General features: G+C 37.5%; 1 long non-coding RNA gene across 1 annotated transcript; it reads left to right on the plus strand.

Moving 5' to 3' along the window:
* The first annotated feature begins 4,444 nt into the window (after positions 1-4,444).
* On the plus strand, positions 4,445-14,108 carry LOC124293707. Its single transcript, XR_006903588.1, has 2 exons — positions 4,445-4,801; positions 4,886-14,108. It is a non-coding gene; the product is annotated as an uncharacterized LOC124293707 (long non-coding RNA).
* Positions 14,109-14,326: the final 218 nt, after the last annotated feature.

Below are 14,326 nucleotides of genomic sequence, written 5' to 3' on the forward strand. Positions count from 1 at the left end.
GTTTTGGGATCCGTCGCGGGATTTATGCGTGTGTGTGTGTGTGTGTGTGAATCTCTCTTTTCCGTTGGGTGGTTTCGTTGGGAAACAGGCGAGGGTAGGAAGGTCGCGATATACCGTGATGTTACTAACTTTTGTAATCTACAGCGTCAAACGATCACAGAAATTTTTTCCCAAAAGACTCCGTATTCAACTCTCGCGACCATTTATAAGCATTTGAATATTAACGAGATTGAATTTTCCATTTCTTGTGACTCTGCAACCAGTTTTCAGTCGTTATGCAGTTCATTATTTAGTCATTACCGATCGTTATTCCATTCAATTGATCTCTGTGATCGTCTGAATGGGCAAAACGCATCTCTGGACCATCTATCGCGTTCCGTGGTACGCTAGATGGGGAGAGATGCTGAGTTCGAAGACTTCGCGTCGAAGAGGACCGCCGACCGTCACGCCACACAATAATGCATGCCCTCCAACCTCCCTCCCGATTTCAATTCGATTTGTAATCTGAGAACAACAATCCGCATAGCAATGTATCTGATTCAAAAAGATGCAGATGTGGATTGGATTTCTACAGAACTTTTGGGACAAGTCCCAGATAATACACATTTTTTTACAGTTTAATCTGTCGCGCCTCGTGGCGCGTAGATTAATCACGAGAATTGGACGCAGCCTTTTGCGCGTAAATTAATAACAGGAATCGGTCACGTTTTTTTGCGCATTGATTTTGCATACAATATATGGATTTCTCTTTTACAAACCGAACAGATTTGGACAAAAATTGACCGACACATTTTTGATTCACCCGAATTTTTTTTACGGGTTCTGTATTGAAAAAAAAAGAGATATGTATTCGAGGATTTTTGTTTTTGACGTATTTTGGAAAATAGAGGGGGTCGAAAATTTCAGAATCTGGCGATTTTCGGCTTGGAGACCCATTTTCACAAATTCCCAACTGCGGTTGTAATTGAGCTAGGAACTTCTTTTTTTTCATTCTAAAGCGAAAAGAATGAATTTTAATATAAATATTGTCTCATTAAAAATTATTCACAAATCATATTGTTACAAACAAATGAAATGTTTAAATCCATTTCTAACAATTGCCCCCAACTCGTAGCGAGTTGTTATTATAACCATCGTATTCTACATTAAATTTCCTATCAAAAACGTATTTTTAAATGATGGGCATATCATCATTACTATTGGGAAAAAATTAATTTATCTAGAGCCGCGCGTCACATCGGCGCGTGGGTTCCATTGCACGCCTCATTTCGTGCCTCGTATCGTTTTTCTCTGTAATGTAAGCGATTATTCTATATTCTTAATAAAATAATATTATTTGTTAGCAGATAAGGCTTTATAAAACATCGAACGAAAAAATGAATAAACCTCACTCATCATTTTGAAGATTTTCAAATAACAGCTGAGTGGCCCTTTTTCCCAATATCACATGGTAAAGGGCCATGTGACGGTATAGGTGGAACTTTAAAATCACTTGCTGCTAGAGCTAATCTTCAGAGGGTAAATAATCTTATTCGCACACCTGAAGAATTATTTACCTGGACGACAGAAGCCCTACCGAATCTTACGTGCCGCTAGTCAAAAAATAATGAGTATGAGGAGGAATAAAAACGATTATCATCGCGTTTCCAAAAAGCTGTAACAGTTAAACGCACTTTAAAATATCATTCTATTATTCCAATTTCTCATGAAGAATTGGCAGCAAAGCATTTCTCTTTGGCTGAAAAAACTACTATTGTAAAAATTTTTAAACCAAAAATACTACGTATACGAAGTACTTATTAACTGATATTATAATGTATTGAAATCTTAATAAATTAATTTTTGATTTGGTACCATAATATTTTTTATTTATTTATGTTTTCGTTCGATTTTTTATAAAGTCTTATTTGCCAACAAATAATATTATTTTATTAAAAATATAGAATAATCACTTATATTACAGAGAAAAATGATACGAGGCGCGAAAATGAGGCGTGCAAAGGAACCCGCGCGCCGATGTGACGCGCCGCGCTAGATAAATTGATTTTTTCCCAATAGTAATGATGATATGCCCATCATTTAAAAATACGTTTTTGATAGGAAATTTAATGTAGAATACGATGGTTATAATAACAACTTGCTACGAGTTGGGGGCAATTGTTAAAAATGAATTTAAACATTTCAATTGTTTGTAAGAATATGTATTTGTTAATAATTTTTAATGAGACAATTTTTATATTATAATTCATTCTTTTCGCTTTAAAATGAAAAAAAAGAAGTTCCTAGCTCAATTACAAGCGCAGTTGGAAATTTGTAAAAATGGCTTTCCAAGCCGAAAATCGCCAGATTCTGAAATTTTCGACTCCCTCTATTTTCCAAAATACGTCAAAAACAAAAATCCTCGAATACATATCTCTTTTTTTCGATACAGAATCCGTAAAAAAAATTCAGCTGAATCAAAAATGTGAAAGTCCCGTATAAAAGAGTTGCGTACTCTCGATGTACTGATTTTTCAGCTCTTCGGTCAATTTTTTGACGAATAATAAAGTTTTCAAGTTCAATGGTGCCTTTTCCGCGTGGACTTGATACCTTTCAATTATGAGAGAAAGCGCGGCATTTAAAAACCGGCGCTCAACGCGCAGGAACAAAAATCTCGGTAGTGTATATTGATAGTGGAAAATCTTGGCGTAAGTATTTATGAAAAGTATCTGAAATGTACAAAAATACTCGATTAACTGATCGCATTATTTTTTTTTCAGGGCAACAAACCCAATTTTTAACAAATGCACTGAGAACTATAGAATGTTCACTTGAAAAAGATATTCACTTTAATAACTCAAAGCAGAAAGAGATGTCGATTCAAAAATTGAGAATGTTTTTTTTTTCATCAATAAAATTAATAATCGAAGCAAGGAATATTAAAGCATATATCACGTTGGGCTCGACCCATTTTTTGTCAGTGTATGAACTAATGTGATTGTGCTAACTGTACCTTCGTCTGTTTCAGCTAATAAAATTTTTCCTTGTTTCAGATCATCGCTCCTTTGTTCGATCTAGCTAATCGAACGTTTATGTGTTTTAGTTAATTAAACCTTTATCTGTTTCACCTAATAAAACCTTTGTCTGTTTCAGCTAACCAAATTTTTTGTCTGTTGCAGCTAATCAAACTTTTTGTCAGTTTCAGCTAATCAAATCTTCTGTCTGTTTCAACTAATTAATTTGTCTCTTTTTTTCGTTGATTAAATTTCCACTTATCTAAGCTAAGTATATTTTTGTCTGTATCGCCATGTGTCACTAATTGTATTTTCATCCAGTCCAGGTAACTGAGTTTAATTGACTGTACTGAGAAATTAACGTTTCATTTTCTAGAATTAGGTCCGGCTTAGGGCTGGCTCAGGCTCAGTCATCTTGTTTTCACGGATACATAGATTGAGCGGTGTAGTCCAGAATCATCATAATCACAAAATGGAGTAAAATTTATTCAGCAGTAGTTTTTTTTAATGGTTTTACGGTCTTTTATTGCGATCGTTCTAGTGTCAGAGTTCTTTCTTGTCGTGTCGCTCGTAGGTCATGTTCAGTTTGTATTTAACTGTAGAATTATCTGTTGTATTTTGATGGTTCTGCTTATTCTACTCCGATTTGTTCCCATTTCTTCAAAAATTCCCGCATCATCATCCGATAGGTAAATGCCAACGACTTACAGCGATTCGTGTTTTCCGTCCGGGTTCGGTTGTTGATTGTTTTTCGTATTCACCAGGTTCCCCATTTTAGTGATTATCTCATACCTCATAAGAAAAAAGCTCGTGCGCGAGCATCCAAAGTCATTCGCCGTTCGCATATAAGATAAAAACAATCTCCCTTCATCCATAATTAAAACAACCATCTTTCATCCACAATTAAAACAGTTATCTTTCATCAATAATCGATAGTCAGCGGGTTGTAAGAACTGAAAAACTTTGAACAAACTGCGAATATACGCGAATATAAATTGATTATGTTTCACATCCTTTGCATCAAGAAAAGGTTACCAACTCTATTAACAGTAAAGCAGGTGCATGATTATTGTGTATCTATGTAGATAACATTATTTTTGTCGATTCGATGGAGTTAGATTAACATTGCTGAATTTGGCTGAAATGAATTTGCATATTCAAAAAGCATACCGCGTCGTTAGGAGGTTATACGAAAATTTCAGTCGGTTCCAGTTCGTCATTCTATATACATAACAATATTCGACTATGTATTATCTGGGCACACACGGTGAGCGATGGTAACATCAGTTCTTGTCGTCTTTACGTACCGACCGCTTGTCGGATTGAGTTTCGCGTGCTAGTCAACGTCGCGCGCAAGGTATAACGAAGAGGGCGCCGCATGTCGATGAATTTATCTCGTCCATTTTCGATTACGAAAAGTCCCATAAGGCTATCAGTCTATATATTTCAGTCAACGCAAGTTGTGTTGAAAGCATTGAAAGTGGTCGAAAAGTAAACTCATGATTTAAAAACCCTGGCGCTCATTCGATGGTCGAAGCCAGCACCGGTCAGCTTGTTTTGAATTCAATATATCGAACTTCGATAGTTAAAAATAAAAATTATTTTAAAAAATACTCTCCTGAATGTCCATACACACAAAGGACGTAGAATTGCTAACAACTTATTTCGACAATCCTGTTACATCAGGTTATGGACCCAGGAACATGAAGTTAATACGAACAAAAAAAAACTGTCGTGCGCGAAGGACAGCGTAGATTTTTTTGCAACAGTCATGCGAAGCAAACAAAAATAAAAAATACGACGCCTGGGTAAGCTAACCTCGAAAGTGACACAATTTTTTTTACCTCTCAATGTGTGAGAAATACGTGTGAAAGCCTTCTGTTATTTCTCAGAATTAATCTGCGATTCGCTGCGAACAGACGTCATTTCCGTAAAAAATGTTGAACTCAAACCAAACACTACTCGTCGAGAACCTGAAAGGAAGACATAATTTCCCAACATGAAAATTCGCGATGGAACCATGGCTAGAACACGATGACTTGTGGAGCCGCGTGATCGGTACAGAAGAGTACATAGCTGACAAGAAAAAGGCTACAAAGGCTGAGTCAAAGTTTATCTTATCTGTAGACCCCATAAATTACGTGGATATTCAGGAGTGTGCCATTGCAAAAGAGGTATGGGAAAAAATTCAAACTATTTTCGAAGACTCGGGATTGACGCGCAAGCTCAGCCTCTTAAGGACCTTGGTAACTACTCAATTGCGAAAATGTAAAGACGTTGAAGAATACGTAAACTTTGTAATTACAATAGCTCACAAACTCAACAGCATAGGATTTAAGGTACCGAACGAGTGGGTAGGAACGCTACTCCTGGCAGGACTACCAGAAGGATATCGCCCAATGATTATGGGTCTGGAAAACTCTGGAACAGCAATAACGGCAGATTCAGTGAAGAAGAAACTGCTGCAAAACATCAAGAATACGAAGATGGCTATAAGTGTGAATAGTTGATACCGCATTTTACACAAATGGAACAAAACCATAGTTGAAAAACATGCAATGTTTTCGGTATAAGCGCACAGGACACTTTGCCAGCAGATGCAAAGCAAAGCTAATCGAACAACTAAGTACAGACAAACAAAGCGAAAAATAGAAAGCGCCTACTCAAGGTAACTCGTATTGGACTTTTCTATCGTCGATGGCAATCAATGGTACAAACTGGTTTGGCGACCCATGTACGTTGCACCATATTTCGGCAAAGGATGAGGCATTAAAAAACACGAGGAAATGCTCAGCAGAAAAAGTTCCTATGGCGAACAAGCAAGGTATGTCAGCAGGGTCAACCTGAGATATCAGCCTATAGGTTCCCGCAAGTACAGGTAAACAGGAGGTTACAGCATACAATGTGCTCCACGTACCGGAAAGCTCAGTTGACCTGCTTTCGATAAGTCAAATGGTTAAAAGGAGTTTATCTGTACATTTTTCTCCAAAGATCACAGAGATCTGCGATGAGGAGGGATCAACCTAGGCACAATGTCATTAGAAGAACTTTGGCATAGGAGACTAAGTCATCTTCATTACTAAGGCATATCACAACTCAGTAATGATTGAGTAACAGGAATAAAGCAAAGTAACATTGAAGAAAAATTTTGTATTCCATACATCAAGGGTATGATTGCAAAAAAACTACTTCCAAAAGAAGGGAAATGTACCAAAGAAATACTTGAGATAATACATACAGATTTATGTGGACCAATAGATAGCGCATCTATTGGAGGATCGAGATATTTCATAACCTTAATAGATGACTTCAGTCGTAAAGTGTTTATCGATTGCTTTAAAAAAAAAAAGGGTCAAGCCAAAGACGTTATCGTGGAGTTCAAAACGTTTGTGGAAAAACAGACCGGGAGAGAAATAAAATCCATCTGATCCGACAACGGAGGTGAATTCATGAATCGAGAGCTGAAAGGGATCCTGAAAAAATCTGGAATCAGACATCAGCGAACAGTCCCACATTCGTCACAACAGAATGGTTTAGTTAAAAGAATGAATCGCACTATCATTAAGAGAAAAAAAAAGCATGCTTTTTTGATGCTGACCTACCAAAACAATTCTGGGGAGAGGCGGTAGCTATGACTGTCTAACTAATTAACAGATCTCCAGCCAGAGGAATCAATGGGAAGACTCCAGAAAAAATATGGACTGGACTAAAATCCGATTTGAGAAATTTGAAAGTTTTTAGGTGCAAGGCAATGACGCAGGTACCAAAGAGACGACGCCAAAAATGGGATTTTAAGGCAGAAAAACTAATCTTTGTAAGCTATGACGATAACACTAAAGGGTATCGACTAATAGACCTGTACATGTATAAGATACACGAATGAAGAAATGTAGTATTCCTGGAAGAAAAGCGAGAACCAGCCAATGACAGATGTAGAAGCGAGTGAAACGAGAAAAATTCCAAACAGGGAAGCTGTAGGCAGTATACTTTATGTAAGCCAAGGAACAAGACCGCATATCGCATACGCGTTAGGTCTAGCTAGCCGATTCTGTCAAGGAATCTGTTCTGAAAGGAACTCTCTCTACAAAACTAGTCTTTAATATACAAAGCCATCGAGAAATTGAGAGCTACAGTGACTCGAACTGGGAAAACGAAGCTGACAACAGGCACTCAGTACCAAAAGTATCTTCCTGTTCCAAGGAGGGTTCATATCTTGGCAAAACAAAAAACAGCGCACAATAGCGCTATCCGCAATGGAGTCTGAATACATGGCGCTATCCTCAACGGGGCAAGAAACGTTGTGGTGACGTGCAATAACCAAAGAGTTAGACCCTGACGCTGTCTCATCGCAGGTCACAATTTTTTGTGACGACAAAGGAGCTTCAGATCTGGCCAAAAATGCTGGATATCGTCCAAGGACGAAGCACATAGACACCAGGAATCGCTTCGGGAATGTGTCGAGAAGATAGAAGTTAAAATATAATTTGTTCCAACAGAGGAGATGGTACCAGATCTCCTGACTAAGGGGCTATCACGACCAAAGCTGCAAAACTTAAAAAAAAAAGTAGTATGAGAAAATACAGAATAGTTTCATTTTTTTTTTTCATAGTTTCGTTTATGCGAGATCGCACAGCACAGATCGCTATCTGAATTCCGAAACCTCGCACAAGGGCCGTGAAGTTTACCATTTACATCTACTACTAGACCGAAAGCCCATAAGAATTTTTTTTGATGTAACAGCCTACCGCTCACAAATACCTAAAATTGTAGAGTCCTATTAAAAAAAAAAAAATTGGACGGAAGACAACGCCGAACGTGTAGGATGGCTTTATGGGGACACTAACGCTGCAAGCTTTTGTCAAAAAAAATTGTTTCAAAGAATTATTGTAACCTACTTTTCGGTGTTTCATTAATTTCTCTTAATCATTCACTAAAATTCAAGGTAATACGATCGCCGAACATTTCGATTGGCTAGGGGCTACCCACATTTCCGTATTTCCGGTGTTCCTTATATGACACCATAGCTTACCGTTCGGCATTGATTTTGAAACATTTATGATATAAAATAAAAATATAAAATATATATGTTGAATAAATTAACCAGATACAAATTGTTTGCACCAATTTTTAGAGATAAAAAAATAGTTTAATTCATTTTTATTATTCTAGAATCGTGCACTCGTTCATAATTAAGATGCCTTTGCATACGTTTATTATCGCATAGTTCACATTGCAAATATTGCGGTATGTCCAGGGCCTTCTGAACAATAGACAATAATAGAAGAGATATCAATAGTTGATTCGTTACAATGCATTCCCAAACAGCACAAAGCTCCAAAGAAGCAATTTTTCAGCTCCTTTGTAACTCATTTCCTCTGAAAATACTGCGAGCTATTGATATATGTATATGTCACCTACTTGTAACATATTTTTCATCATTCGTTGAGAATGTTTTATGTGAAATCCTTTAATTTTTTATCCGTCAATAATCCTTTTCCATGTTAATACTACAAATTGACACAAATGTAACATCCATGCTTTTTAAAATCCGAATTGTATAAATATTCATCCCTAAATCTTTGAGTACACTTGAGGATTTTTACAACAATTCACGTACTCACCTATCTTATCACCACCTCAAATGTTGAGAACTTTAATTTTGAGTTTTTCCGTAAAGATGTCAGTTGAGATATTTATACGTTCCGACAATGCTCTCTTAAAGCTTTATAGAATACCTTACATAGAGATTCTGCAGAGCTTATTACAAGCTTTGGTTGGGAACTTATTAGAAGTTTCTGAGTAGCTTCCGGGGAGCTCCAAGGAAGCTCGCAATTCAGGACTTAGGCCCTACGGTGGAAAATTTCAGGGAGCTTCCGATACGCTTTTTGCTGTGCTTGCAAGAAGTTAACAGAAAGCTTTTTGTACTGTCTGGGTTACATGCATTACGAATATGGGTACTTTTCCTTTATTTTGGAGCACAATTAAAAGAAAAATCATAAAATAAATTTTAGGAAACGGACGACAAATTTTTATGTAGAGTTGTGTTATTTTCTTATATCTCGAACAACTGCTTTATCTCGCTTCTTCATTATCTCAATTTTTTCATACCTCCAATTAACAATTCTATATTTTTAAATTCATTGAATAAAAGTATAATTGAGATCCACTGAACCAACCAGGTGGGCTTCAATGTGCGGCATTTTGCCGTTGTGTCGATACCCATTTTCATGAACGAGTTTTGCGGCGGACGGCGTGACGCCGCTGCTTCAAATTCCCGTCGCGTCAATTTGACGCCCGTGAAAATCCATCTTTGGGATACATTGTTGTCAGTTTGCCAGAAATGAGGTGCCACTCGCTAATTAATGCGGGAATTACGAATAGGTATTTGTGTAGTGTTTTTTGTACTTCAAATGTCTTACTAAACGCTTCCTTTTTCTCGATTTGTTGCATAACTACGCTAGTTGAACCAGTGTTCAATTTTTATTCTATACTTGCAAACTATAGATGTCATGGCGCTTCGCTCCGAATGAAAATGTACCCAGTAAACCAACACGAATTGAGCATGTCAAAAACGGAATTAAAACAAATCAAATGAAATTCAAAAGAATTGGCACACAGGTCTGTTGATTCTATTCAATTTGTTTTAATTCGTGGCAATTCCGTTTTTGACTGGCACAATTCATTTCAATTCGTTTTGGTTTACTGTGTAAACTTGTAACGTCAAATCAATTTCCATGATATTCGATGAGTTTCAGAATATCATACTATGTAATGTTTTTTTGGCTTGTAACTTATCCTTTAAGTTTCGACCCACACTGCAGATACATTCCAATTCCACGAACATTGATCATTATACGTTTATGAGTTACAAATTAATGACATATATTTCATGAAGTACAGATTAAGATCCAACAATGATACAATACTGAACTTAATTTATCACGCAAGCGTAAAATTATTTTAAAAAATATGTAACTACCATTCGTCTGCGTCTTACAATTAGATACGTTTTTGAATTCTTTTAAGCATATCAAATTCCACTCCTCTGGAACTATATACACAGGTAGAACGTGAATGTTTTTGCATGTAAACTCAAATTTTGGCAGGTTTGATTATCACTGTAATGTATAATATCTATGTATATTAAGGTGATCCTGAAAACGGTCATTTCGAATCTTGACCGGTTCACCCCCCAAATCGGCTGCAAATAATTAAAAAATGATTCCCTTATATTTTCAAATTTTTATCTCAACTCTAACTCGTACCTGCCAATGTATCTACCGAACGGATTTCTATAAAATTTGGTATACGGCGGTTTCGTGGATCGCTGACTACGCATCTGAACTCAAAATTTGCAAACTCATGACGGCGGATTCAATATGGCGTACCAAAATCCAAAAAGTGATTCGATTGCAATTAAATTCAGTGCTCGAGGGTTTTCGAGGTTGCTAATTACGAATATAAACTTGAAATAACAAAACTCGATAAAGAAACCTCCCTGCACCAAATTTCATCGAAATCCATTCGGTGGATTTAATATGCACCTGAAAGGACTAGATGGAGAAATCCACTCTCTTACGGGCACGTATTAGAATTGCGATAAAAATCTGAAAAAAATGAAAGAATCATTTTTGAATTATTCGGAAGTGATTTGAAGAGCGAGCCGGTCGAGATTGGAAAATTACTTTTTTGAGGACCGCCCTAATCTATATACATAACACGTTCTCGAAGTATCACTTTTACTAGGACCTCAAAGTGTCGTAAAAAGACATACTTTGTTTCCTCCGCAATGATATTTTTACCGCTACGCCTCACGAACCCCATTAATATTTCATTAAGCACTTTCGAAAACAAAAATGTGGCTCAAAGCAATCCCACGTAGGAAAACACTTTCATTCCGGAGTCCGAGGAAAAATAGAAAACGATACCGCCAAGCGATCGTCCAGACTTCGAGAAAATAAAAAAACGTACCTAACGTAGTGTTAACAAACGTAACGTTTTTTTGTGTACTTATCAAATAAAAAACGTTTATCTGTGTAATATCGATACATTCGTCCATCAGGTCCCCGAGACCACCGTTTGATATCCAGGAGGCGGAGTTGAGCGCGATGAGGCTCTCAGAGAAAACCTACTGAACCAGGAACCGCTGCTCCTTGGAGTCTCGGACGGTGCCGATGCCTGTACCTGTCGAACAGTTCGAATGATTTGATTCGCATGTGCGAAAACGCCAGTTTAATTATACTGAACACATTCAATCATCGAACCTGCTGTACTGCTTGCGGTGTTGAGACCCACTCGTTTGCTGCCAGTTCTCGACGTCGAACGGCCTTCTTGTGCTGCCACCAGAGAAACAGGTTGGCTAATCCTGCAGATAGCACCAGAATTGGCAATAAAATCGCCAGCATTATCCCGGCATCTCTAACGCCGATAACAAGAGCCACTCCTGTTCCGACGGCAAGAATTATCAGTACAAATGCAGCTGCGCATCCTATCCGAGAAAATCCATATCGACGTTCTGGAGAAGGAAGGAGGAGGAACTTTAATTTCGGTGACGATCGTATGTGTAGGTATTTTGTAACGCGATTCGTCGATTGATTCGCTTTACTAAGGACAGAGAATCGCGCGAAACAAAAAACGAAACCTGCTCTTGAACTTGCAAATATTCAAAAGCTCATGGTTGTGGGTTACTTGGCAACATATATTTGGAAAAAGTTGTGTGCAACCTCAGCCGATGGCACAAATTTATTCACAGAGTCACGTCAAGACTCGTCAATAATGATGAAATTTATCTATAGTTCTCAGATGTTCGAATTAACGTCATTTTGAAACCGATAATACAAAGAGCCTGAAAAATTACCGCACGTATTATATCAATTCCTTCTAAATATCAGCTTACTCATCGCAGAATATAACCGCGATCAAAATGTAGATTTTACGATTATTCACGCACGAATATTTTACACCAGATCGACGCCGAGCGAACCAATCAATCGTTCTTATTTTTATTCTTTTTCACCTCAGGTTTTTCCTCTTCAATTAATTTTTACCATTCTTATTCTTTGTCGTGCATACCGCTGCGTGACAAACAGTTGCTGCTTATTTCGGTGTATAATCTCAAATGAAATCTAGCCAACAAGTAGTAGCTACTGCCTAAGGCGTAACTGATCAGCCAAAACAAGCGAGCAAGAGGGACGCGTGATTTAAATATACGAGGATCATATTGTCGTGCTTATTTAGTTTTGTCGACGCGTAGTTTGAAAGAAGAAGAACGAACCAAGGTTAAATGGGATGGCAAAAATATAATGGGCGTCGTATTACAATGGCACATGGCCACAAACTGTAAAAATCGACCAGCGGTCAACTCGCTCATGCATGTCGTTACAACACAATGATTTCCTTGTTTACACCTTGACTCGAAACTTACCATTTCACAATCGTTAATTAGGTCAGTATACGCACTTTCGCGTACATCCTTTACTTTGAATGGGTTTTTCTCATAATCAAATCCAAGAAATTGCATTTCGTTATATTCTGATCGCAATGAGAGTGTATTACGTTATTACGAAGTCGTGCAGATAAATGCGAGGTCACGGCCAGTTGTGTGCAAAAAACTAGTGAAACATCGATGATCGAATTTGATATAGAAAAATTATCAACAACTTGCAACATTACAAATTTCTTTTTCCTATACTTTCCTATGATTTGATCACATTATTCCGTCAAATAATAAAAAATTATCAAGAAGTTCGAAAGCTGTGATCGAAGTCAAACGAGTTAAATCAACTTCAAACAATACCGATCAGTTTCCCCTTTGTCGAAAAAAAGTTTAATCTATGGAATTCAATTAAAAAAGCCGGTTTATTGACCGCACTGTGGAGCAACTATAATATCGTGCGATACTTTCGAATACCAAGAACGTACTTTTAGTCCAATTTTAACGAATTATTAAGTCATTTTGTTTACATGTTGAAAAAACTGACACAATAACACGATATTTTTAAAGTTGTCAACAGCTGAACTTACTTTACTCGAATATGTGATTTTAAATTCTTTTCTACATTAAGAAATTGAATTCATTCAATCAATCGTTTTCGATTTCAATTTCAAATCCTGTCTTTAAAATTGCTTCTTGCGATTTATCCGTCTAATACATCAAAATCCCCACCGAAAATCGGTGACAGCTTGCAGATTGATCCGCTCGGCTTGGTTCAATTTCCAAGTTTTTCCGATAGCCTTAATCACGAATAATGAAACTCTTGTACCAACATAAAATATAATCGACAATCGACGCATTACGTCTATAATCGAATTCCACGCTCGTCTATGACGTCATCGATAAGATAACGGGAAATGTGTAAAAATCGCCTGAATTAAGTTCACGTATTCCTAACGTATCGAAATAACGAATTTAAGTAAACTCATCTCCTCCCCGTAGTACAAGTCAAATTTTTATCCATACTCTCTGAATCAACCGCTGCCACATACGTGAAAAATACTATAGTATATGTAATTCCTCATCTGACCGAGAGACTACAGTATTTACGATGCATACACGGTACACGGTATTATCCACAGTATGTGCTGTCACGTTGACACGCTGTGGCTTGACGAAATCAACATTAACCCAACTTGAGCGACAAATGAAATGTGGGCCCGTGCAAAATGTGCAGCTGTGCTTATATGTAAACTGCATTCGCACACAGGTCGAAATGTATATTTATTGTCGACGGAACAGCCGTGCGTAAGTTTGCAAAACATTTGTCACTCCCCCCTATTTACTTCTCTCACATTCTCCGTTCTTCAACTTCTCAAATTATTTTGTCAATAAGATAAGAAGTGTCGTCTGAATTTTGTATATACATATATTATTATTTTTTTTTTCTTTTTTTTTTCCTCGTAGTTTGTTATTCCGACGGGAGAAATTTTTTCTTCTTGCATTCGTGCCGGTTCCTCGATAACGAGCGTATGAACAACATCTCGTACATGTGTAATCTTAACGCTGTATATCTCGACGATGACTTACCGGTCGTAAGAGGCGCGGCTTCTGCAGTTCTGTCCGGCATCGTTGTTCGAAGTTGAGCGGACTGGTCGTTTGCCATATTCCGGGGCCGCAGGCATTCGGATGAAAAATCCCCTTCTTACCGTCGTTGTAAAAAATGTGTATAAAATAAAAAGGCGCCAAATCGCACGATGCTAATTCTGTGATCCACTTGGACGGCCGCTACTCGAGCGGCAGCGGCAATCCGATCGTGTTTTAGAAAGTCTTCTCTGCGGTTCTCTATCATACAAGTTTGGTCATCGAGATGATTTCAAGCACGTTCAACGCCGCTGCT

The sequence above is a fragment of the Neodiprion lecontei genome, chromosome 3 (genome assembly GCF_021901455.1).
Source record: "Neodiprion lecontei isolate iyNeoLeco1 chromosome 3, iyNeoLeco1.1, whole genome shotgun sequence".
In the NCBI taxonomy this organism is placed as follows: Eukaryota; Metazoa; Arthropoda; class Insecta; order Hymenoptera; family Diprionidae; genus Neodiprion; species Neodiprion lecontei.